Source organism: Euprymna scolopes, chromosome 26 (assembly GCF_053919585.1).
Source record: "Euprymna scolopes isolate OS-2025 chromosome 26, ASM5391958v1, whole genome shotgun sequence".
Taxonomy (NCBI): Eukaryota; Metazoa; Mollusca; class Cephalopoda; order Sepiida; family Sepiolidae; genus Euprymna; species Euprymna scolopes.
The window spans coordinates 7,191,993-7,219,201 of NC_136507.1; the positions used below are offsets into that span (position 1 = coordinate 7,191,993).

At 30.6% G+C, this 27,209-nt stretch overlaps 1 protein-coding gene across 3 annotated transcripts in view; it reads right to left on the reverse strand.

The window, feature by feature from the left end:
• LOC145247910 (innexin unc-9-like) overlaps positions 1-27,209 on the reverse strand; it is a 457,239-nt gene that overhangs the window by 262,526 nt on the left and 167,504 nt on the right. Inside the window, exon 1 of one of the 3 annotated variants that reach the window (XM_080109546.1) lies at positions 3,052-3,232. The exons of the other annotated variants lie outside the window; for them this stretch is intronic. The gene's annotated coding sequence lies outside the window, so the exon portion shown is untranslated. Of the gene's footprint in view, positions 1-3,051; positions 3,233-27,209 lie in introns of those variants that run through there. 3 annotated transcript variants of the gene reach the window in all.

The following is a 27,209-nucleotide window of genomic DNA, read 5'->3' on the forward strand; positions in this document are numbered from 1 at the left end:
TTGTTCGGTCCTTCGGGTGCTTCGGATGGTAACATCTGTTTTTTGGTGTGCATTTCCTTGTTTCCAGGTCGGAGCGGCTTGTTAGATTTTGGGTTAAAAATGTTTTTGATTGACTGAAAAATATTCGGATAACACTTTCCTGTGAAATATCTAACTTGCTTTTGGAAATGAAGAGGGGAATGTATTTCAAGTAGGTAGAGAAAGACAGCGGGTGGTTATTCAGGCCAATCGTATTCTGGCGTTTGTTCGATATCACTATATTATATTAATTGGCTTTAGCTGTTATATTTTCAAATGACATATATATGGATAATACTAATGCAATATTTAAATTATATGTTCATTACTTAAATGTACGTATGATAAAATATTTCGCAGGGCACAAAATATTAAATCGTAGATAAATCGAAAGGTACTTGTCATCGATGAGGGCTACTTCCAAAGTTTGAATATTTATACCAAACTCTATTATTATTTACAGGTACCTACGTTTCAATACTTGCCTGCTCTATAGGAAGAAATACAAGGTTATCTACGTGTGTAGGTTATTGTATATACACGTTAATCTGCCATCTTGACATTGTTAAGAAGGAATTATTTGAATGCTTGCAATGGGTATTTTAAGAACTTCCGGTGTTTATATTTTAATCAGATTTATGCAGATCATATATTTTTTGTTGTGTTAAAACTATTAAAAACACGCTATTCTCAACCCCCAAATGTAAACTAAAATAAACCTATAAGGACATATGTGAATATTATTTACAAATTTAATACGGATTAGTAACACGTCAAAAGACATCCACAACCTAGGATCGAAAGCCCAAAAGCATGCAATACTATGAGGTGAAAAGTGAAACGATTAATCCAGGTTGCGTGGTCTTGGACATTATCTACCTTTTGGTTTTGTTTTGTCGGTCTTCAACTAAAGCTACCTACTACCAACTCGTCAAAGATATCCGGATGACTTTTACTTCGTAAACGTACAATCATTTCTCTCGCTCTTTTTCTCTCCCCCTCTCCCTTTTATATATATATATATATATATATATATATATATATATATATATATATATATATATATATATATATACCTGGGATATGTTTTTGTTTATTGTTCTTTGACAGAAAAATATAATAAAAAGTAAAGTTCGCAGACTTTGTATTTTTACCCTAAGACAATATTTAAGGGATCTGCAATAAAGCGATGGACAGTGGAAATTCTTGGATAAAAAATAAAATGTCATAACTTCGTGAATATCACATGAATTTAAATAAAATCTTTGGAAATAACTAACCTTAAAAAAGTCGTTTGATGATATAATTTTCATTTTGTTGTGACGTATATTTAGTGAAATATTGATATTTTACTAATCTGCAATAAAGCGATTGACATATATATATATATATATATATATGTATATATATGTATATATATATATATATATATATATATATATATATATATAAGGGTGAGGAGAGAGAAAGAGAGCGAGAGAGATTATTGCACGTTTACGAATAAAGCAATTGACACAGTATATATATATATATATATATATATATATATATATATATTTATTACTCTATCGTTCATTTTCCTATCAAAGGTACTCAGAGATGGAAGCGGTCGGAATATATGGATCATATATAAACCTTTTTGGCTTTCACACAAAAATGATGAGAAAAATCGAAAAAATAAATAAAGGTATAATTAAACAAATGCTCCCTGTTATTTTGTTATTAATATATATATATATATATACATGTATATATATATGCATGTATATATATGTATATATATACATGCATATATATATATATATATATATATATATATATATATATATAAAATTAAAATTACAATTAAATTTACCAAACTGATCCGAGATGGTAAAACTAAAGTATATTGTTTTCTTTTTTTTTTGCCTTATATTCAATTGGATTTTACTTGTATGAATCGAAATTTAATTAACTTTCTTGGATTTACATTTTTGGATTTTACCGTCATCGGATACTTTACCTTTCACCAGACTATCCATTCACGTGAAATTACCTTTTTCTTCACCATATTCCTTCTACTTCACTTTTTGTTATCAAGTAAGATCTTTTACTTACTTGCAGTTTCATCAAATACTTTTGTATGCAAAATCCGATTCCGCATTTTTCTAATTCCTTCTGATGAGAAGGAAAGTATTTTCGAAACTCCGCGGATTAAGGAATATCCACTTATTAGGTGCTTCCTTTTCAGATTAAATATGTTTCTAACTCTTTTTCAAAATGTTTTTTAACATGCTTTCTTAACTATTTTTTCTTATATATATATATATATATATATATATATATATATATATATATATATATGCATTAAGGGGACTAGAACAACAGTCTAAAGAGCAGAGTATTAGTAAATTCATTAATGCAATTAAAATAAAAGAAAACAGTGCTCGTTGTAATGTAGATATATAATAAGCTCGATCGGCATATATATTCTAGAGCTATTTTAATATTGAGTAAGGTAGTTGATAATTTATAATTAACATTAAAAATTAAAAATCTGTTTCACAAGGAAGAAAAAACAAAATCAATAATTTGTACGATCGTTTCGGAAACGATCTTTATAAGATCCTACTATTTCCCATTTTAAATTATAGAGCATATATGCCGGGGGACAGATTCTGTTCACTTTGTAGATATGAAACCCTTACGATTTTAAAATATAATAGCAACAAAACAATTCTCTTAAACTTAAAAGACGAAATTCTTTCGGGATGCATTCATAAACGTTGGTTTAGGTTCGACAAATTTAAGCCACCATAAATCATAAAATTTTCTTTATACTAATCTATCTTAAAATTTATAGTTTATAAATCAATAACTATTATTATAGCATAATAGTACGAACGTAGATTATATTTAGTTTAATTTAATTTCATGCAAAGAAGTATAAACAGGTGAATGGTCTCTATGAAAAACAATTAGTGTATTGAGTTTTGAGCTAATTTGACTGCTTCTGCACAGCTTTACTGCTGTTGGCGTATAGGTGAAACTTACAATTTTTCATAGCTGTGTCCAATGAGAAGAGAATCATGCACACCAAACAGTCCTTAAACCCAATCTTCGATGACGACGACGACAGTCATTAGCTGCACTTCTAGTGACGTAGCTTGCTTAATAAGGTAGATAAAAGAACCAATATGCCTCCTTCCGAAAATATACAAATTTCTATTTTTTGTCATCATGTTTGATATCAAACTGATTCGTCATAGTCGGTCAGAACCATCTGCTGTTTTGATTGATTTGCTCACTGGACTAGCCGTTTGTACTTCTCGGCAAAGAATGACAACACATATATAGAGGCTGAGTAAAAAAAGGTTACGAATTAACAGGGAATATATATATATATATATATATATATATATATATATATATATCTATACAGAGAGAGAGAGAGAGAGAGAGAGAGAGAGAGAGAGAGAGAGTTTAAAAGAATATGTAGCGCTGATATTGTAAGAAGTCTCAATAAGTAAGGACAATAGAAAAAACAAAGAAAGATGGAAATAAAGACACGATGAATACAAAGATAAAATAAAGAATAAACAAAGACAAGGATGACGAGGAAAATAATACAAATAACAAATAAATAAGTAAAGGATTCAATGAAGAAAAAACGGAAGAAAATAAGAATGGAAGATATGAAGGACAAAAGAAAAGAAAACAAAGAAAGTCGATGGTTGAAAGGAGGCAATAAAAAGGAAGGAAGATCGAAATTTATTTTTATTTTCTATCTATCGAAATTTATTTTTATTTTCTACCTCTCTCTTTTAATTACCTTCTTTTACCCATCGATATTCTTTAGAATGGATGAAATATAAAAACAGGAATAGGACGAAAGACAAAAGGAGTTAGGAAAAAAGCAATAAGCAAAAGATGAATATATATAAAAATGAAAGAAGAAACAACTTATAAAACGAAGGCAGAAATGAAGACTTCATAAAAATCAGCAAGATGAAGCGTTGTATGACGAATATTTGTGATTGGATGGGAAACAATGGAAATGTGATGCACGAACCAGATTCTTCCACCGGAGAGAATTCCAAAAGCTAAAGTTTATGTGCCAGACTAGTACATGTGTGAATCAAAAACTTCTATGAAAGTGATATTAAACGCAGGATGCGGTGATATATGTCGTATAAGAGAAGGGGGAAAAACCAGACCAGCAGCTGCGTTAATAAGAGAGAGTGCTATTAGAAAGAGACACTTCTGAATTATACCTCGGACAGATCAGACCATGTTTCGTCGACATTTTCGTTCGACCAATTCGTTTTACTTCAAGCACAGACACAGACGAACATCGAATTTCAAGACGCAAACAGAAGATATGATTTTTTTTTGAATATCAAGTTTGAATAATTCTTTATACTTACTTTACAGTCGAAATATGATATTCAACCTTTGGTAGATTATCATATAAGCTAGAATCTTTAACGGAAAGTACTCTTCGTTTTAACAGTAAACGCTTATTTAAACTTCTGCTCTAATTTACATTATATATATATGTGTGTGTGTGTGTGTGTGTAATTATTTACTATAATAATTACATATATATGTATAATTATTTACTATAATTATATACATACATATATATATATGCATTACGCAAGTTATAATTATATATATACTAGCAGAAATACCCGTCGTTAACTGGGTTCAAAAACAGCCAACAAAAAATAGACTGTGATTGATGAAAGTATGCTAGGTTATGAAAAGGAGGGGTTGTAAAGAGATAGGTTTTGATACTCAAAAATTTTACCCTAAACAAAATATGATGAAAGTAAAGATATTTTCGCGAAAATATATTTTTTTATATCAACTTTGTTTCCATTCGTAGCCAAGAGTGACCAACAAAATAGTGTTTCTTTACAAAGAGAAAATGTTATATATATAATAATATAAATATACAAGAAATAAATGTTACCATAGACAATAAACGTTATTTTTGAGGTAGAAAAGTTAATTGGTTTGTATTTTTAAGTAGTTTGTAAAATAAAATGTTGTTTTTTTTAATTCACGAACCGGTTTTAAAAAATCCAAATGGCAGCGAGTTTGAAATGGAGAGCCCCGTTTTCAATTTGAAGGAGGGACACGTGAGCTTTCTGTGTTAACAATTTAAGAGAGTTCCGTCAACGTAAGGAATATTTATAAACATATTTTAATGTTTTCCGTTATTTTGTGCTTGAGAAATATTCGATTACAGTATGTGTAGTTTATATAAAAATTCATTTAAGTCGTTATCGCCTCAAAATTTCATTTTAATTTCGGTTCGCTGAAATTATTTCAAGTAAAGAACATTAAAAACTATTTCAAAACAAAAAAAAACGTGAACTGAACTTTTATTGACTATGGTAACATTTATTTCTTGTATATTTATTTTTTCGGGTAGTTGTTTATTGGCTTTGCTGCTAAACACTCTTACTAAATAATATCGACGAAATATTGAAAAACAAAGAAAAAAAAAACAGTTTTGAAAAATATTGAAGCTTTACTTACTTTAGTAAAATAATACGAAACAGAAAAATTGGATATTAAAAAAGTAAACACGCAATCACTTTAGTTTTTTAAAGCAAATAATCGATATGAATATGAATAAGAAGAAAATGACACCCTTTTCAAGCAGAACAGCTTCGTTTCAGTTTTAGAGTATTGAACGGTGTAGTATTGCGCCGTCGGATTCAGGATTGTGCTATTGTAATGTAAAGAACACGCAGAAAGGGTTGTAATCAACTGAATTCCTTCTAGTACACTGACAAAAAAGCTTAAACAGATATATAAATAAATAAATAAATAAATAAAAGGTGATGTAAATGTTTTTAAAAAAGACACGTAATCACCTGAGCAGGATTTTTCCTGCTTTTGATTCGATGACAAGTAACGTTTTTATTTTTTATTATTTATCTATTTATCTACTTTAGAAAGAGTGCCACGTGCAAGTGGAGAAGGAAAAAAATAGAGTTATGCAAAATTTGTGTCGAAAATTGTCTAAAGTTCCGACCTTTTCTGGCTTTCACTTTAATAAGAACGGTAATTTATGAGGTGAATTTATTCGACACAATATGATTCACCTAAAAAAAAAATTAAAAAAGCTAACGTGAATTAAGATTAAAATTAAGGTGTTATTGTGGCCCCTCACCCCTTTTAAAAATCCTTGTTAAACTTTGTGACATATTTACATTTTATGGAGGTCAGGCGCGAACGAACACCCAATAATTTTATTATACCATATGTCTTCAAACTGAAACATAATTATCAAAGTATACTTACGCAAATAGATATAAAATGTCTTTGTTAAAGTTTGTGCCATATTTCCATGGAGTACAGGCGCGAATGCAGACCCCACAATTTTATTATACCATCACTATTTAAGTTGAAATATACTTATCAAAGTATTTTTATGTAAATCTATATCAAAAACCCTTGTAAGCGTTTTTTTTCATTTTTTGTTTCCATAGTTTGGGGGCCAGGCGCGAACGCAGACCACACAATTTTTATGAATCACCGTTCTACCAAATCAAACATACCCATTCCTGATCCTCGATACATCTATCATTATATGTAATCAGTTTTTTTTTAATTGTTAACCATATAGGAGCCTATTCGTGACCACACACACACACACACACACACACACACACACACACACACACACACACACACACACACACACACACACACACAGACGTTCAGCTTTATATTATAGATGTATATATATAATTATTTACTATAATTATATATATATATATACACATATATATGTATTAGGCAAACTATAATTATATATATGTATATGAATATAATTATTTACTATAATTATATATGTATATATATACAATTATCTACTAGAATAATTATATATATAATTATAGTAAATAATTATATATATATAATTATTTACTATAATTATATATATATATATATTAAGCAAATTCATCAGCACATATCATACATTATCACATTGCTTTATAAAGTTAGATATTTTTATACACTTGTAAGTATACGATTCACTCCTACTAATTAAACGATTATTATGATTTTTAGAGCACAGCCGTAAAGCGTAATAGTACGAATGTAGACTATATTTAGTTTAATTTAATTCCATGCAAAGAAGCATAATCATGAAAATCAATTTGTGTAAAGTTTTAACACATTCACCACATTTCAGTTTAGGCAAGATAATATTAGCACAACCTTCCATCTAGAAATTAAATTTTTCGAGTTTGGATTGAATTTTCGACATAGACACAAATTACTGAATTTCTCTTTGTTTTCAAGATCCCTTAAGTTTAAGGCTTACTTTTTAACATGTTCTGGAATCAAAATCAGGCGAAAGATTTTAATCAGAATTGAAATAAATATTTTCGACATTATAGCTTGATTTTAATTTTTTTTTTGGAGGATTTAATTCTGACTCCCTGTGAAACAGGTAATCAACTAGTATCTAGATCAAATTACGTATATTTATGTATTGTATGTACAGAAATTCTACCATAAACTTTAATAACGATTATTAATTTTGGAACACATCTGATCAAATATTGCGTATTTTTACTTTAGTTTTATGCAATGCGTTTTAAAGATGGTCGCATCACTTCATGAACTTCAGATATATCTGGTTTCTGTGATATATATATATATATATAATTATATATATATATATATATATATATATATATATATATATGATGACGTTATTCACTATTATTTATTAAGAATTTGGAACACAATTACTAAGCAAGAGAGGTCTAAATATAGGCTATAATTTGCTTAGGTATAAGGACAATTAACATACCATATGCATACAACAACATCGTAAGCACATAAATCTTTACAAATACACACATAAACACACACACACACATATATATATTCTTACGATTATAAGAAAATATTTTAAATAGTTTAATTTAATTTCATGCAATAAACGTAAAATAAGGCCAGTGACTTTCGTAAAAATCCAAATACAATTTCTTGGAACTGTAATAAATATTCTTCAAATTTCACTTTATTTTTTGTGTTTAGCATTTTTAGGTTGAATGAAATTTGCACTGGATTTGATCCATTATGTCTTGATTTTAATGTTTATTAGTGACCAGAAAAAATGTGACTAACATTTTTGTTTGGGGAATTTAATATTATTCGACCTGAGATAGGTATTTTCTATTATAAAATCGGGAATTTGTATATGTTTATACGAATACGATTCTTTACCAAACTAATTAGCCGATCATGACAAATTTTATAAAACGGTCCTTCGGCGTAATGAGTCGTCATGTGGTCCACATTTAGTTTAATTTAATTTAAATGTAAATGTATTAAAGGGATAGTTTAACCCCTACCTGAAATTCAGATAGATATTATATAAAAAATAATAAATATAATCCAGATTTAAGTTTTTTTGGAGGGTTTTATAGAGAAGAGAGTCGACAAAAATTCCCGTTTGAATTAAAATGCTTCAGTTTTGTATCAAAGTAGACACAAACAGAGCAATATTGTTTGAATTTAAAGTAAAACCTTGGTTTGCATAAGCTTTAGTTTTAGATGTTAGGCATTTATTCGTACCATTGATTTGGATCAACATAGGAATAACGATTTTAGACATATGGTTTATAAACGGGATTTTGATGTTCGTAAGAGGCCATAAAAGTGGCGAAAGAATTTTGTTTTAGGTCTAAATTTTATGCGTTTTTAGACGAGTAGTAATGGTATATATATATATAGCAATTTATAAAATATATATGGCGATTAAGCTACACTGAATATTCCGCGTTTCATCCACTCTAGGATTCTTCAGGCGTATGCTCGAATTTTGTGGTTGTCTGTCGTTTTCATATACGCACCTTCTATTGAGATTTTAGTTAGCTAATCAGCTTTCTAGTATCCACCGCGCCCTTCCTATCAGCCAATGAATATGCACTTACAGGAAAAAGGCCCATTTGACCTCTGGTTGACCTGATTCTTTGCGTGTTCTACTTAGCCTGGATATCTGGTGTCTTGACCCGTTTTAAATCTAGGTTAGTTTTTTATGTTAGTTTATATATACATATATATATACATACATATATATATACATATATATCTATGCTAGTTTATATATATGCATATTTATTCATTTTATTTATTTATTTGTCTATTTTCTATTGTTTTTGTTAGTTTTAAAGTTATTTTGTATCTCTATCCTAGAGTAAATTTTATCCTGTGAACACAGTTGTTCGCTATTTCTATCCTACAGTTTAATAGATGTTGGGTTTCTTTAAAGTATAGGATAGCAAATTTTTCATGAAGGCATAATCTACATGGATCGTCTAGGTCCCTACACGTGTTTGCTTTTTTTACTATTTTCCATTCGTCTACCGGCGAATGTCCGCTTTCCTTGAGTTCCCAGCATTTATTTGCTAGCGTTGTTTTCATACGATTTCTTTTTTTATTGTTGAGTGTACTTTTGTGGTCATAATATCGAGTTTTGAAATCTAAAGAAGTCATACCTACATAATATTTCTTGTTATTCGGGATTTCTTTCGCAAATATTGTGGCCTGGTAAACTATGCTTTCAGTTAGACATTTATTTTGAAGTGGGCTAAATGTGCGGTATCTACAGTTGCATTTATCTTGTTCGCTATTAGTATTTTTATTTTTATTTCTAGTATGGTTGCTGTTGTCCGGAGTTGGTTTATTATTATTATTATTATTATTATTATTATTATTATTATTATTATTATTATTATTATTATTATTATTATTATTATTATTATTATTTCTGCTAGTTATATATGTGTCTTTTGTGTTAGTTTTATTTTTGTCATGGTGCCTAGCTTTTTATTGTTTATTTTGTTGTTTACATTGTTTTTATTTAATATTTTGTTAATATGTGCTTCAATTATCATCTCTAAATTTTCGCAGCAGCTGTAAGATAACTTTAGTGCATTTTTATTGAATATTTTGTGTAAGGGGTTGTCTGTGGGAAAGTGCTTTTTGATAAGATCTTGAAATTTCTTGCCAAGTCTTGTTTTTAACATTTGATTGTATGGGGCCGTATACCAGATTATATTTCTTTTTCTTCTATTTTTAATTTTATTATAGTTATTGGTGTTTTTTTGCTTATATTTGATCTCAATATTTTTGTATCCACTACTTTTTAGGGCTGTTTCATAGATATTGGTTGACCTGTTAAATGCATTTTCATCGCTTGAGTTGTTGCTGAATCTACTTACGATCGAGTTAGGAATCTGTTTTATAATTGATTGTGGGTGATTGGACTTAGGGTTTACGTATATTGGAGTAGCGTTATCTTTTAAGTAGGGTTAATATGTGTTTTTTTCTAAATTTACCGTGAATTCCAGGAAGTTTATTATTTTTATGTTAGCTAATATGTCTACTTTTAGACCTAATTTTTTCATTTCCGTGTGTATGATTTTCTTAAAGTTATCTTCCTTGACTGTGTTAGAGTCTTTTATTATAGTTAATCCATCATCTCTATATAGACCGATATCCGTAGTATCAAATATGCTTGTGAGGGTATATAGAATGAATAATTCCACAAGATCTGATGCCTCTGCAAAATCCCTGGTACCCATCGCCAAATCAAACGAATTTGTCCTTTTAGTTTTTATTTATTGGTTATTGTTATTTATTAGAACTGATTTTCTACATTTTTTAATGATGTTGATTTCTTCCGAGGATATATCAGTGTATGCCTCGGCAAATTCTAGGGCAATGTTAAAAAGTTCTTCGGATATCGAGGGATAAAAGTCTATGATGTCGAACTGTATAAACGTACATTTATTTTTGTTTTCTATATTTTTACACCAGGTGATATATATATATATATATATATATATATATATATATATATATATATATATATATATCACCTGGTGTAAAAATTAGTTAGTCTGAACGAAAAGCGCTTTGGGTGTATTTTAACGATCGTTTTTTAATCGACCTATTTATTTTATTGAATTGTACATATAACTTGCCCCATTATATATATATTTTTTTTCTTTTCCTCACCCCGGTTTCCATTTTTTTAGTTGATTGAATTTACGCGATGGTTCACTTCTTTATAATATATATATATATATATATATATATATATATATATATATATATATTCAAAGAAACACACACACTCACACACACACACACACACACATATATATATATATATATATATATATATATATATATATATAGTAATTTATAAAATATATATGGCGATTAAGCTACACTGAATATTCGGCGTTTCATCCACTCTAGGATTCGTCAAGCCTGACGAATCCTAGAGTGGATGAAACGCCGAATATTCAGTGTAGCTTAATCGCCATGTATATATTTATAAATTATTAACTAGCTCTACCTACGTACTGAGCACTTTTGAAGTAAATACTTAAAGCTTACGCATAAATCTATACATTCGTATATTAATTTCATGTGAGTAAATGAAGTAGTTATATATGTATATATATATATATATATATATATATATATATATATATATATATATACACTAGCAAAAGTACCCGTCGTTGACTGGGTTCAAAAACAGCCTACAGAAAATTGACTCTGATTTATGAAAGTATGATAGGTAATGAAAAGGAAGGGTTGTAAATTTGGGTTGAATTTGGAGGTATCAAAACCAAAGCAAAATATGATGAAAGTAAAAATAAAATGGATAAATCCCATAATTTATTATACCATAACTGTTCACACTGAAAAACTATATTAAAATCTTTGTTAAACTTTGTGACATATTTACATTCTATGGAGGTCACGTGCGAACGAACATCCCATAATTTTATTATACCATATTTCTTCAAACTGAAACATAGATATCAAAGTATACTTACGCAGATAGATATGAAAAGTCTTTATTAAAGTTTGTGCCTATTTCCATTCTATGTAGGCCAGGCGCGAACGCAGACCCCACAATTTTATTATACCATCCCTATTTAAGTTAAAACATACTTATCAAAGTATTCTTATGTACATCTATATCAAAAACACTAGTAAACGTTTTATTCAATTTTTAAATTTTTTATTTCCATACTTTGTGGACCAGACGCGAACGCAGACCCCACAATTTTAATGAACCACCGTTCTACCAGATCAAACATACCCAGTCCTGTGTCTCGATACATCTTCCATCATTATATGTAATCAGTTTTATAAAATAGTCAACCATATAGGAGCCTATTCATGACCACACACACACACACACACACACACACACACACACACACACACACACACACACACACACACACAAAAAAAAAATTCAGCTTTATATTAAAGATATGTGGGTGTTCTCACCGGAACATCATATGTCCGACCATGGCATTGGTTTTAACATTGTTTTCCGGTTATTATTTGCTTAGGTATAAGGATAAACGGACACTTCTTCTTGAAAGTGGTATAATTTAAGATTTGAAACGTTGTACTTAGTCTTGCAGGTGCACTCATTTATCCTGGATGAAATCAGGTTAAATAATCATATAAATGAATCATTATTGATTGAAAACATATTTACCGTTTAGTCGACGAGATCCTCCCACTTGTTTCTTCAATTTATCCCGCAACTGAATATTCCCTGTGTCTTATGTTTCAGTATGAATTGAACAAACCAACCCGGTTTCCCAGTTATCTAAATCGAGCATCTGCTGAATAAGTCGAACGTTCCCAAAACAAACTACGCAACCAGACATTTGCGAAATGATCAAAGAGAAAATCTGGTGCAGGCGGTAATTCGACGGGGCAGATCTGCATTATATACATAATTACAATTACACGGGAGTTTCAGAATTTCTGAAATACAACGACAGGTAATGTAAATGACGTAGACTATGACTGCAACAGGTGGTTCACCTGTCACATGCATACAACAACAGCGTAAACACACACAGTCTATTCTTACGATTATAAGGAAATATATACTGTGGGGGTGTATATGCTATGAATAATATTTCGAATCGAACAAATACTAAGCTCAATAACAGTAAATTGTTACTCTCAGCGCATGTATATCATTAGTTATCATACCAAAATCAGAAGATGTATTTAACGCGCACTGAGAAGATTTATTCACGTGTTTATTTGAATAGTGAGAGCCCACTTAAGAACTTTTCAGAGACAGATGTATGGTCCCTAAAATCTATTAGACAGTTTTATATGGAATAAAAAATATTTTGCAAAGGAAAAACTGATAAAGGTAAGTAAGTATATGTAAAGTCTGCAAAATCATAAATTATAAAGTGCTCATTGGTAAAAGTAAATAAATTCAAAACACACATGGAAAAACATATATCGGTCTGTTTTTTTTCTTTAATCTGATTTTTTCTATTATCGATTTAGGATTTTGATATGTATAAGTGCATTTCGCTACAAAACCTATCTAAAACACTCCCAGAAAAAATAATGTATATTTGTGTGAAAGCCGTTTCGGAGTCCATAAGGGACAAATAGACATATAGTTTTTATGAAAACAAAGTCTCCTCATCAGCAAAATATTTTGCTGATGAGGAGACTTTGTTTTCATAAAAAAAACTATATGCTAAAATTATTGTCCTTGACTGAGGAGACATTGTTTTCATAAAAAACTATATGCTAAAATTATTGTCCTTGACTCAGTGTCTGTCACAATAAAAAAAACATTGTTTCCGAAACGATCGTACAATTTATTGGCTTTGTTGTGCTCCTTCTTATGAAACGGAGTTTTAATTTTTAATTTTAAATTTTAATTTTGAATTATAAGTTATCAATCACCTTACCATATATAAAAGTAGCTCTAGTATATTTGCCTATTTAGCTTTGATATATCGGCTTTACAACGAGCATTATTCTTTTCCTGTATTTTAATTAAATTAGTATTTTTACTATAACATTAAAATACACTCTGCTCTATAGAAAATTGCTCTAACCCCCTTTAAATATATATATACACATATATATATATATATATATATATATATATATATATATATATATATATACAGGAAAATTAAACCGAGTCGAATATACAAGATACCGTCACTCTATACTCCTTTTTATATATAAGCCCTCCCAGCACTCTTCATCTTATTTTGCATTTTCTATTATGGAGGCGAAGTAGTCGAAGCACAAGAAGTAGAAGACGATATTACAGAAATAAAATAGTTAATCGTCGAAATTGTTAAAATCGTGATGATAATACCAGGTTAACACACGAAGGAAGTGTTAAAGCTCTAGGCAGTTTTACTGTAAACAAACAAATAAAGAAAAAACATTCTGTTATAGATGCGACTATGTATTTTTACTGTATGAGTTGTCTGTCAGTCTGTCACGTTTAAATTTGAAATAGAATTTTCATCACTAATTATGATTAAAAAAATATTGCTGTGTTTATCAAATACGTATCATGTGCAGCATAATCACGTTGACACATTTGTCCATTCAATGTTGTCGAAGTTAAGCAATTTTTTACCTAATCAGTATAATATAGGTGACCATTTGGTAATACTAGACGTTATATATAGGATAACATCGACATATTTCTTTAAGAGCTGGGAAAACCCAACCGGATTATACAAGTGACTCGAGACCGCTTGTGAATTAAGTACTCCCTAGAAACTTCCTATTTCGTAAGAAGCCGTTTCAACCTGTCGAGGGCATGTGCCTCTTTAGAGTTTTTAATCCACATATATTCAGAGGAGTATCTGCCGATTAATATTTCGTTTCAGACCGTCGGTCGGTCACATTTCAATTTGAAGCATTTTTATGTTTAAAAGTTTACATTGAATAGACGCATCTCGTAAATAGTAACTCTTGTTTTTTAAACGTAAAGATGCCAATTTGTAAGTTCGAAACGACAGTAATGACAACAGTGAACGCATCTATTTTAAACGACAACGTTAATAAGAACAACAAAAATACGAGGAAACACGAGTCAGTGTCGAAGAGGAAAAAATAGAACAGAAAATGAAAGTGAAAAAACAGTGAAACGCTGCAAGAATATCTGAACCTTGGCAAAAAACTAAAAATACGGCGAAATTCCAAAGGTGCTAATTATGGCGGCCATAATCAGAGCACTTGACACAATCCCGAAATGCCTTGCGAGAAAATAACTTCTTGCAATTCTGAAAACGAATTCAACTTTTAATCGGCAACGTTCCCAAGCGTGAACATATGATAAAATTATTAACAAACTTTTAGATTTGCAAATTTATGGAATTCCAATCATAACGTTTTCACAACCTTGCTAGGAAACGAGGCATTGGTCTCAACTTTACATTGCTAAGCATAATCAAATTCAAAAAAAACAATCTTGTGAAAATGGCGTCTGACGTGATTCCTTTACACAAAGATGAATTATTATGATGTTTACAAAATATGGGCAAAAACTGAGTTAATGAAAAATCACATTTTACAAAAGAAAATCTTAATGTATAATTAGAAAATTGTTTGATCAGATTAGTTACAATCGTCGGAAATATAAAACGAATAGTTCACAACTGTTTGATAGTAGTTACTGTAGATTAAAAAAATGGGCACAATCAGATCGACACGCTGGTTCTCACTAGATAACAGTAGTAAACCAATGTGTGTCATGATTAATTTCATTTTGGTGACCATTTATTAAAAACCAAGCGCTGTATGAGGGAGGGCGACGAAACGGCCCTACACAAACAAACTTGTACGTTGACAATCGATAAAATGCATATTATTAACATCTTAACTTAACAACATTTAATGTTGATAAATGAGCCTCAAGATTTTATAGAGAGTTCTGGCATTTCAGCGAGTACACATTCGTAGCATCCTGGAATGGCCGATATACATCTATCTTTGATTCACTTTAAAGAAGACATATTGTCACTGACAGGTAAGGGGATAGTCTTAATAAAGGGCAATATTTATGGGCCCATCTTAATTGTGGAGTTTTCAGCTAGATATTTGTCTCTATTGCTTTTAAATGTCTGCAAGTTAGTACGTTGTGGGCTTACAAAAAACGACGAACATGTTGGATAGCGTATCATTTATCATCATCTGTATCATTTAGTAGATCGCCTATAGTGTGTATGTTACATTTATGCAACAGGTCTAACATAAAACGAAATAGTTGTAGACAAAATAGTTCTATCCAATAGTTGTAGATAAACACAACCCATACCTGGTTTATATATAAAACATTTATTCTCTCGGTTCGGTCCGGCATTTTCAGAGATTACAACGTCTTCACATCTTTGGCCCTATCGGTAGGGCATTAGAATACGCCGACTGTCCCCCTACAGAGGGTAAAAGTCCTCAATGGGGGTCCTGGATATGACCTTAACCTATATCCAGTGGTGAGGGCCCAGCTGTTGAGTGTGGAGCCACCCTTTAATTACCATTGCTCCCAGGCCCACTCTGACCCGGAGTGTTAGTACCTGTTAGGGTCCCAACTATGGGTTAAATAGAAACCGACATCAAAACAACAAATATATTCAATTAAAAAAATTTTCTTCAAAATCTTTGGATTCGGCATTAATTAACCCGAAAAGGGTTGATATGCAGTAAAACAAAAACAACCAACCAACCAAATCTTCACATCTTTGCTATCATGGGGAGAGACTAACTACCCCTTATGTCATCCGTTCTCCCAGCATTCAGCTAACGACTAATTCAAAACTACTCAAAACTACGTATCATCACGTGTCAAAGACCCCAACGTTAACATAAACCTAAATCTACTTATTTGTTTACGCAAACCGAAAATTCCTCCAAAACTCTGTTTATCTTTATTTTCTAAATTCATATTCCTTTGTAGCCTTTTATTATTCCAGCTGTCATTCAACGTTTTTCCAATCGAATTGTTTTTATTTTTCTAATCATAATAATCGATCTTGCGACCCACCATCGCTCGAATCATTTAATAATAATAATGTCTTGACTTCTGTCTCAGTTAACACAGATGCTACGCTGCGATCACAGTTGTGTCACAATATTACAATGAAAGCAATTCGATGAAAAAAGAGTGAAATTATTTCGGAATCTTGGGACCTATATAGAAAAACGTTATAGTTTTGTTGCTGGGTAGACTGGTTGGGGTGTTTAAATTAAGGAGAATAATTTCAGTAAGTCGTTGGAGCACACTCTGTTAAATTGCTCGTAAAACAAGCACCTCGATGCTATGTTACAACGATAAGTGAATGCTGGATGTAAATCGTGTGGGAACTATTAAATTAGAAATTATTTTTGCTTAAGACGGAGGGATTAGTGGTTGTTTCACTGCCCCCCCCAAAAAAAAAATCGTAGAAATATATAATCATAATCGGTGTTAAAAGTTTTCTATGTAGTTAGAGAGAATACAATCAGTAGTTAGCAAGTTTTCTTATTATTTAACGAAGGATCTTTGTCTTAGTAGAATTAGCGGTAGCCATCAATTAATTTAAAGACTGGAGTGAGTGAGTGAGTGAGTGAGTGAGTGAGTGAGTGAGTGGGTGTGCTTGCTTAAAGGCATTTCAAACTCTATAGGTCTTTTAATACCAAGAAAAGGTTTGTTGATATAGAAAATTTTCAATTTCTTGGAAAGAGTTTTTAAATTTCTTGAAATGTTTATCTTTAGAAAGAGCTTTAACTTTCTCGAAAAGTTTGTATTCAGATTTTTTTTTTTACACGGTGGTCACCACATCAAGGCCCGGAAGCCAGTCAGGGATAAGGGTTATTGCAAGTACAGTACGTTAGTGTGGAGATTTGATGAAATGTTTACTTAAGAGTTTTCATTAGGAATTTATTAACGTTGGACTTGAAGACATCCAAGTTGTAGTCAGGTAGGAAGCAGGCAGACGGAACAAACTTTGTTTAGTTTACAAGAGTTTGAATAAATGTGTTTCTTTTTAAATACTTTAGAATTTTGTGAGGTTCTACTTCTTGGAACACTTTGCCAATGCTTGCTGTTTCAAAATATTTCTTCCTGGTGGTTTTGTGTCTTTTACACTGTCAGTAAATTTTGGATTGTTATTTTTTGGTTGCAGAGTGCGCAGTTTGGTGCTTCCTCCACTTTGATTAGGTAGGAACGAGTTAGTTTTGTGTGTCCAGTTCGTATTAGGTTCATTACAATCTCGTCTCTTCTATTCAAAGCTTTTTGTTTTTCACTTCTGATTCTTAGCTGATGCTCATGCAATTTGTTCTCTGTGCACTTATTTCAATCCTTGGGCACCTATTTTTCGATATTCATTAATTCTTCTTTTCAATTCTGACTGTGGTATTTTGAACTTTTGGTTTGATAGTTTGTGGCTTCTTTAGCCAGTTTTTCTGGTTATCTATTTCCTGGGATGTCAACATGGTTTGGCATTCAGGGTATTATAATTATTTTATCTTTTTCGTGCATTTCATTATATTCCTGTATAATTTCTGTGATGAAAGGGTGTTTATTTTTTCCTCATCAGGGGTCATGAATCAGGATAGGAGTCTGGGTATAGGATGAACTTTTGTTGTTGTCGTTGATGTATTTGAGTGCCATTTTTATGGCTTGTATTTCAGATGTGTCATTGAGGTATCATTGGGCAGTCGTGTTTGGTATTGGCTTTCCCACCAAAATTTTAAAATTCTCTTTCCATGATAATTTCAGTTATTTTGCCCATCTGTATATGCTGTGCATGTTCCATTTATGGTTTCAGTGTATATTTCTTTGTATTTTGAGTATTTTCATCTGTTCTCCGTAGTGGGATCTTTTTTTTTTTTTTTTAATTATTTGTAATGTTTTTCTTATATTTAGTGAATGTTAGGTCAAGCTTTGGTTCATTTAATGTGCATGGTGGTCTTTCATTTAGTTTTTATGTAACTATGCTGTCTGGTTTCCCTGAATAGAAGTTTGTAAGTTGTAAGTTAAAGGTAGTTTCGTATTTTGGGTTTTCGAAATGGCTTTGCAGTTTTGTTGCTTACTGCAAAGCTAATTTTTTCCATCTTTAATGTAGGAGTGGTTCATGCGCTTCTACATGCAGACTCTCTGTTGAAGGTTCGATTGGCTCCCAGGTAAAGTCTCAAACTTTGATTCTGTATGGTTAAACTTTTTGTAGGATTTGTGTGTGGAGCTGTATATCGCAAAACCATAGTCCAGTTTGGATCTGATATGGGTACGGTATATTTTAAACATAGTAGCCTGGCATGATCCGCAGTCTCGTTTAGATATTAGTTTTCAGATGTTTATTGCTTTTAAGCATTTTGGTTTTAAGTTGTTAATGTATTCCTTGAAGTTCAGTTTATTATAAAAAAAACTTCATAATAATTTGTTATTGATTGTCCATTTAGTTTAAGCTGTTGCCGTAAGGTGTCCCTCAATGCCTCAACTAATTCTTAAAGTATTATGATTAGGTTTATGATCCCCTATTGTTCTGTGTTTTCTGTTGTTTTACGTTGGTTTTTGGTTGCATCTACACACGATCTAACTGGTTCTGTTGTGGAGGCTGATTCAATTATCTTTTTGACTTCGGTAAAGGTTACATTTGAGTATATTTTCATGTTTTGCATCCGGCGGATTCCAGGTTGGAGTACCAGTTATTCTCTACAGAGGGCACGCGCGAACCGTTGCGTTTATTGCTATGGCTGTCCACACCGTTATTACACACTTTAACATCATCTCTCAACACTAGCATGCCACTCAAACCATCCCATTCGCTATCAAGATATATAGGAGATACTTCGTTGTTGCCAACATTCATAACTGAAAGTGTTTCTATTAAACCGATTAGATTCGAACTTGGCACGTCCAAGTTTCAGTCTACGTTTTTATATACTTTACCACTGCAATTTGCAACTTCAGTGAAATTACCAAAGAGAATCAAATAGCATATGTTTTTTACATTGCAATTATGTAACGGACTATTTCTGTGGCTTTATATGCAATAGTTGCAAGAGGAGTAGTAGTTGTAGTATGAGTTTATTCGCTGTTTAAATAAATGAAGTAGATTAAAACAAAAACAATAGACATTGCTAATATATAGTCTAAAATATTTTTATATTGTTTGTTTCCTTCGTACAACTTTTCTGATAGAGCGATGTAATTTATGTCTCTCTTTGAGTTCATCTTGTCAAACTCGGGAATCTTTTAGTTGAACTTAAAAATTTCTATAAAATATCTTTTTTTAATCCATGGAAGTAGCTTTCACCCATTCTGCCAGCCCTTTTCCGTAGTACATCGGATATAAGTACTAAATAATAATGTTTTATGTGACATTGTTCTGGGGGTTGCAGGTTCACTCCTCACTACAAGGATATAAATTAGGAATTACCTTTGACTTCTACTCGGTCATGGCTGGTAGAACAAGAGAAAGTTATCTCTCTAGATTAAAAAATGTTCCGTTCGAAATTTGATTTTAGCGCTCAATGTATATTATTTGTAATAGATTGTACTAGTAGCAGCAATAACACTACTATAAATTTGAGCCTTCTTGACACATCCGGAATGTTAAGAGTGGGTCATGCTAAAATTGTTACAATTATGCTGAATACTTTTCAAAGTTAGAAAATAAAACGAGAAATGAAATAAAAGAAAATCAAAAAGAATGAAAGAAGCTATTGCAACAACGACACTTGTATTTGAATTTCCCGCGGGAATATTGGACCGGCCGGAAATTAGATTCACATCCGGCTACAAGCAACAAAAAGTCGTTTGCCCGGAAATCAAGCCGTAAATGCACCTTGTCGTTGTATCGCATAGTATAGTATTTATTACATTATATTTTCAGACTGTGTCTGATATCTAAGCAAGAATGTGATTCACCGTTACTAATCGATTGAAAATAAACAAAGTAATTTGTAAATGATAAAATGCAGTAAGTTTTTCAGTTAACTACTATGATTTTTCATATGGAATGTCGTATTGATTTATGCCAATCGAATTTCCACTACTGTCATTGTATTATATACGATCACATCAGCAGGTGTGCAGGTAAATAAAGGAAAGTAATCAAAAGACTGAGGCGCTTTAATGTTAAAACGCACCAAAACAATAAGAAAAATAATACTAATAAACGAATAAATAACTAAAATTACATGGAAAAGAGATTTTTAAAAATTTGGTGGAGAAATACATGCAATATCAAACGCCAAAACTAGAATGGTGGCGGAATTGAAACCTCGACTTACATGCGCTCGGATAGACAAGAAGTTGTTGAGCCGCCCTCTTTGATAATTAACCAAGTTTAACCAATACCGATCATCACAATGTTGTTTCACTGTCTACTGGACACTCATTAACTCTTATCCCCGGGTGGCATATGGCCTTGATAAGCGATATCCCTTGTAAAAAATAGGTCATGTAAATCTCTGATGCATGTAGTAACTTTAAACATTTTTGGCAATCTTGCAATATAATTAACAGCTTCAAAATCGGACATAAACAAAATATACCACAAATAACTTTAACCAAACGCATTAAAAATTAAATGATCTACCGACCTGTGCACTTAAAAATTTTAAAAACTGTTTATACCTTTATTTTATTTCAAAATAAATTGCAGACTCTCAACGCTGAACAAAAATCTAAGTCAACATATTGTATTTTTACTGAGTTTGTAACAGAGCTTTGACTGAAATACCGGTGTACATTTTCAATTCAGCTTCAAAATATTATTACTTATTTTGAAATAAAATAAAATTGAAAACAGTTCTATAATGTTAAAAGTATACATATCGGTAGAAAAAGAAATTTTAATGTGTTTGGTCAAAGTTATTTGTGGTATTTTTTTTAGATTCCTCGGCTATTAAGTATATTGCAAGATTGCCGTATTTTTATGAGTTACTTCATGTAGCAGAGTTGTTGAATAATTTACCTGTAATCCTTCTGATGTGGTCTTATATAATACAAAAGTATTAGGTAAAGTAGGTTCAGAAGGGCATACATTTCTCGGAGCTTATGTATAATGTAAGATTTCAATCGGGTTTCTTATACGAGAGGGTAAACTTTGAATTCAAATATTGTTTGGTAACAATCATGATAATGTCATAAAGGACTATATCATTATATGGAAATCAACTGCGAGTATGTCGATCACACTACTGCCTTTGTATGAGATCACGAAGTGAATTTCTGAGTTAATGCATACACCAGCTGTTTACGTTATAAATGCTCCCATTAAAATTATCCACATATAAAACTAGGCATATTACATTTAAAGCGTAACGGACTACTCTGATAACAGCCAGATTTATAAGGTGGCTGATTGGGTTGAGAAGTGTTTTTGTTCATTTTACATTAATTTTTTTGCATGATATTACATGCATAGAAACATGGAGTAGGAGGAGGATTCCAAAGTGAAGCAGCTCGAAGAAAGAAAGTGACAGAGTATGACATATTTTGGCGTCTAGAGACCTTCACAGTGAAGGAGTTGGCTGGGTCGAGATCACAGATGAACTGCTAATATTAATGGTTGCATTGATTTTCATAATGAACTTTTAAATCCAATGACAAATGGCCTTCTTATAATGTACAAAAGTTATCTCATCTGACAGTATCTCATATTTATACAAAGCCACTATCCGCCCTTGCCAAGAGAATTGTTGTCATTTATTGACTAGTGCATTATAAACTAGTCCCTCACTTTTAGGCAGGGTTCCAAAAAGTTTTTAATGTAATAGGTCCCACAATATGCACCGTGTTCCAGCCTCTGTTCGAATATTGTGTCCTTCTATTTGTTTTAAAACTATTTCAATGAAATGTGCTCCAATGAACTTGCTGCTCGACGTAAATACCTCTGCCCAATCGGACAAGTAGCTAAATCACTATTCAATGTGGAGGTCCCTAGATGCCGGAAAACTTTGTACTCTATTAGCTTTCTTCCTCGAACAACCAGTTTATTTTTTTTTAACAAAATATATATTTTTTCTATTTTTTTCTTATGGAAATGATCACGACAATACCTTATTATGAAAAACATCCAACTTCTTTGTTTGTATAATGGTGAAGTGTTTTTAGCTATTTGATAGATTTCGTATCTCGCGAACAAATTAGCCGCGATGAATAGTTAATGTTGGACGAAGATTCCAACTAGAACATATAATGATTTATTTTATTTATCTCTTCTCGAGTTTAGATATAAGGTTACGTATAAATTTGATGAAAGTGTTTCTGTGGAATCAATTGGATTAGAACCTACCACATTCAGGGTTTCAGTCGGTAATGTTAATAAGATGGTCACCCATAGTTGAATTTTAACAAGAGTGTTGTGTCGCTGAAATTATACCCTCGAAAATAAATAAACCGTGTTAGTTCTTATTATCTAACTCACTATTTGCTCAACCGTCACCACCGACACACACGGCCAGTTAACTGATCTATGACGTCACGTTAAGTAGTGGCTAGTAGGCAATAGTTGAAACGACCAGAAGTCTCGCAGTACGTCATATTATTTTCGGTTTGACTTACCAACTCGATCTAGTTCTTTTTCGAACTGAAAAAAGCGTTAAAATATGTTAAAAATCACAAAACGTGTCCAGGTATGTAGAAGAGTAACTTATCTTGCCTTTGGTAATATTTATTGGAAGATTTACCATTTTTCCTTTTGTTGGCTTCTCTGTTTAATCCCCAGATTTTCACATATGTCTACCGGAGAAAGTTTGAAATATCATGTTATTTATTTTTTTATATTTTAAAAATATAAAAACAAATAATTTTTTCATGAGAATTATTTTCAGTCTTTTTTTATAGAATAAATACGAGTTGTCATTTAATATTTCCAAATATTTATGTTACGTATATTTATCGTAAGAGACGTACTATCTTGTGAACGAAAACAAAACTGTTACGCGGAATATAAAAATAAACAATGTCTTATCATCGAGCGTAATAATTTTAACTTCCTTTGTTTCGTTTACGAATATGTAAATCCGTTTTTTATTGGTATATATGTTGCTGTAAAAAATTATGACAACTAAGTTAGGAAAGTGTGAAAGAAATGATTTATTCCATCGTAGAAAGTTGAACATATGTTATTTATTTTTAGTTTTAAAAATTATAAAAAATAATTTTTAAATGAGAAGTTCTTTCAAACTGTTCTTTGATAAAAAATATAAGTTTTCAATGAGTATTTCGAAATATTTTAAGGTTACATGTAGTTTTTCAAATAAAACAAAGAAACGAAACTACGATCCATATTAGATTGAAAAATTTAATATTTCTGCTTGTTTGTATTTAAATTATTTATTTGAATTTGATTCGTTTAATTTTTATTTTTTGCATTTTATCCTTTTACATATGTATGCATACATATTATATACATGTATATATAGTATATATATTTTTATCATCATATAGTATATATATAATATACATATATATACACTATATATACTATATATATTATATACCATATATTTACTAAATATATATATATATATACTATAAACTTATTAATATATGTATATATATTATACATGTTTATGTAGTATTTATATACATATAGATAGATTATATATATATGATATATATATACTGTATATATGTGGTATATATATAGTATATATATGGTATATATATTTTAGATACATATACATATACAATGTATATAGTCTATATATTATGTATATATATACTATGTATAAATACTCTAATAGTATATATATAATATATAGTATATATATATAATATGCATTGCTTCATTTATATATATAATATATATATAGTATATATAACATTATATATATATATACATATATATGGTTGATATTTTTGTTCGTTTTTATTTGAATAAATATGTAAAAATTGCTTTTAAATTATCCACAATATAAATAATAATTAAAAGTTAGTTATGGGAATCTCTGATAAATTACGCAGAGATAATATACGATAATTTTGTTTGAATTTTCTCTTTTCTTTTTTTAAATCAATATTTAATAAAGTTAAATATAAGTATAAATCATATTTGTTATTTTTCTTATTTTTTTTAATAAGCTTTCGTTAATTGTCAGCAGTCTGGCTTCTCCACAGGTCTTGCTTGGTGTGCTTATGCTGTGTGATGTCATTCTTTTAGTCAACGGGCCTTATCTGTTGGTGGTAACGAAACAATACAGCCCTCTGCAAATAAATTCACAATTTTCATGTGAATCTGGGCATTTTTTACTAAGAGTAATAATGAAAAATATCAACAGAAATCATATTATTTTTCTGAAAATATTAATGCTTTTTTATCATTTTTTTCTTTTTAAATTCGTTTTTAATTATCTGTTCCTCTATTGTTTACTTTTATTAGTTTGGTTTTATGCCATGAGTTACTGGCAATTGTTTTCACCATTTTAAAGAATGATTGACACTTTCCAATCCCGCCTCTTCCATTTAGTGAAATCATCGAAAACAGTATCGTTCTCGTTAATCTCCTTTTCTGTTTGTGCCTCTCCACCAACGCCAATCAATTCTTCTAGTTCCGGATTGTGTACATGTTGTTGCTGACAATTTTGGTGCGTGCCATTCGACACACGGAAATGTTGTCAGCATGTCTGTCAAGGGCGGACGGCCAATCAATGCGTAGTAGCCATGCTGATATGCACGATTGGGAAAATGTTTTTTTTTCACATTTCATCAAATCAGAACTAAATTTCATTATAATTTCAATTATGAAGTATTTCAAAATGGCGAAAATAATCTATAGATTAAAAGATGAAAACAAAGGCATAAATAAATAAGCTTCTAATTAGTAAGGCATATTTGATTTTTAAAATATCATGAAATAATTTATTATCAGTATAATTTCTTTTCCGAAAGCGGGTGAGGAAAACGCAACTACCCGGGATCAAGAATGGATATGAACTAGTAATATTTATTTTAATTAAACAATTTATATAATAAAAGCGATGAAGCAGATAGTTATATATGCCTAAATATTTGTACAAAACACTGTCTGTACCGAAAATCTTAAATCTTTGAATAATATTCTTTATTTTAACGAAAATGTGTTTATTATATGTTAAATTAAAGATTGATGAAAATGAAAATATATTATAAAACTTAACACAAAATTAGTACATCTTCTAATTTCAATCGTATTCTTTCAAAAATGTGAACAAGTTAATTTATATATGAGAGGGTAAATTCCAAATTCAAACGAAGCTGTACTTCGGTATTAAAGTATGAAGTATTTGGTGTTTTTTTTTGTTTTGTTTGAAATCGATATAAATTCTTTTTCAGAAAGTGCATTTTCTGAACCGAAATAGTATAGTTCCGGATTCAGGAAGATACATAGATAATATAATAATAATAGGGAGGTTGGAATTAGAAATACAAATAGAGTTTTGGCTTCGAATAGACCAGTGCATATACTTTATTGTTAATATGTATTTGGTTTTCTAATCCAGCAGTATATGGTCTCTCTGTTTTTTTTTAAAAATAAACGCGTTTCTTGTAGACGTAACTAGAATTCTGTAAGGGTAACTGGATGTATCTATCGTACGTTGCAACAACGATTTCAAAACAGTTACAGACACAATTTGAAAATCGATAAATGTTATCTAATATTTTTCAATGTTCAAGTGATTTCTCAGTTTTCCCAAGCCTAGATTATTTGGAAAGGTTTAGCATATTAATCTTACGAAATCATCAGGTTACTTTTTGATGAATCATGAAACATTATCACGTGACATTAAAGAATGGCATTCATTTATTAAAAAAATATTAGCATTTATTATAGCAATTCGTTACACACCAAATAAATATTTGGAGCATTTCACTGTCTCTTATTTTTTTCCCAGAATTGGTTCCCCCAATTCAGACTGACTCTTGGTTTAAACAGACATTTCATAATCAGCATAATAAGTATAAGTCAGTTATTGGACTGCATACTACTGCCTAACAACGTAAGTTGAAGTTCTGTAAAAATATCACGATTGAGCAAAATTTTCCAAGTCATATAAGTTTCGAGCTTTCATTGCCTAAAATATAGGGCAAGTTGTGAGTCTATGCTAAAGAGAATCATAAGTTTTATCAAAGGTGTGCGTTTTTAAAATTTTCTCGATCATTGTCCTTGTTATCTTAAATGAACTTAGTTCTTAAACCATGACTGGTATTTTGGCTGAGTTTAGTGATGATTGTTTAAGCGATATGGACGCTAGGTTGCACAAGTAATCGAATGAACATAGTAAAAATTTGACTGAATCGACAGAATACATAATCGTATTGGCAGAGGTAAAACTTTTTATCTTACATGAATGTCTATATGCCT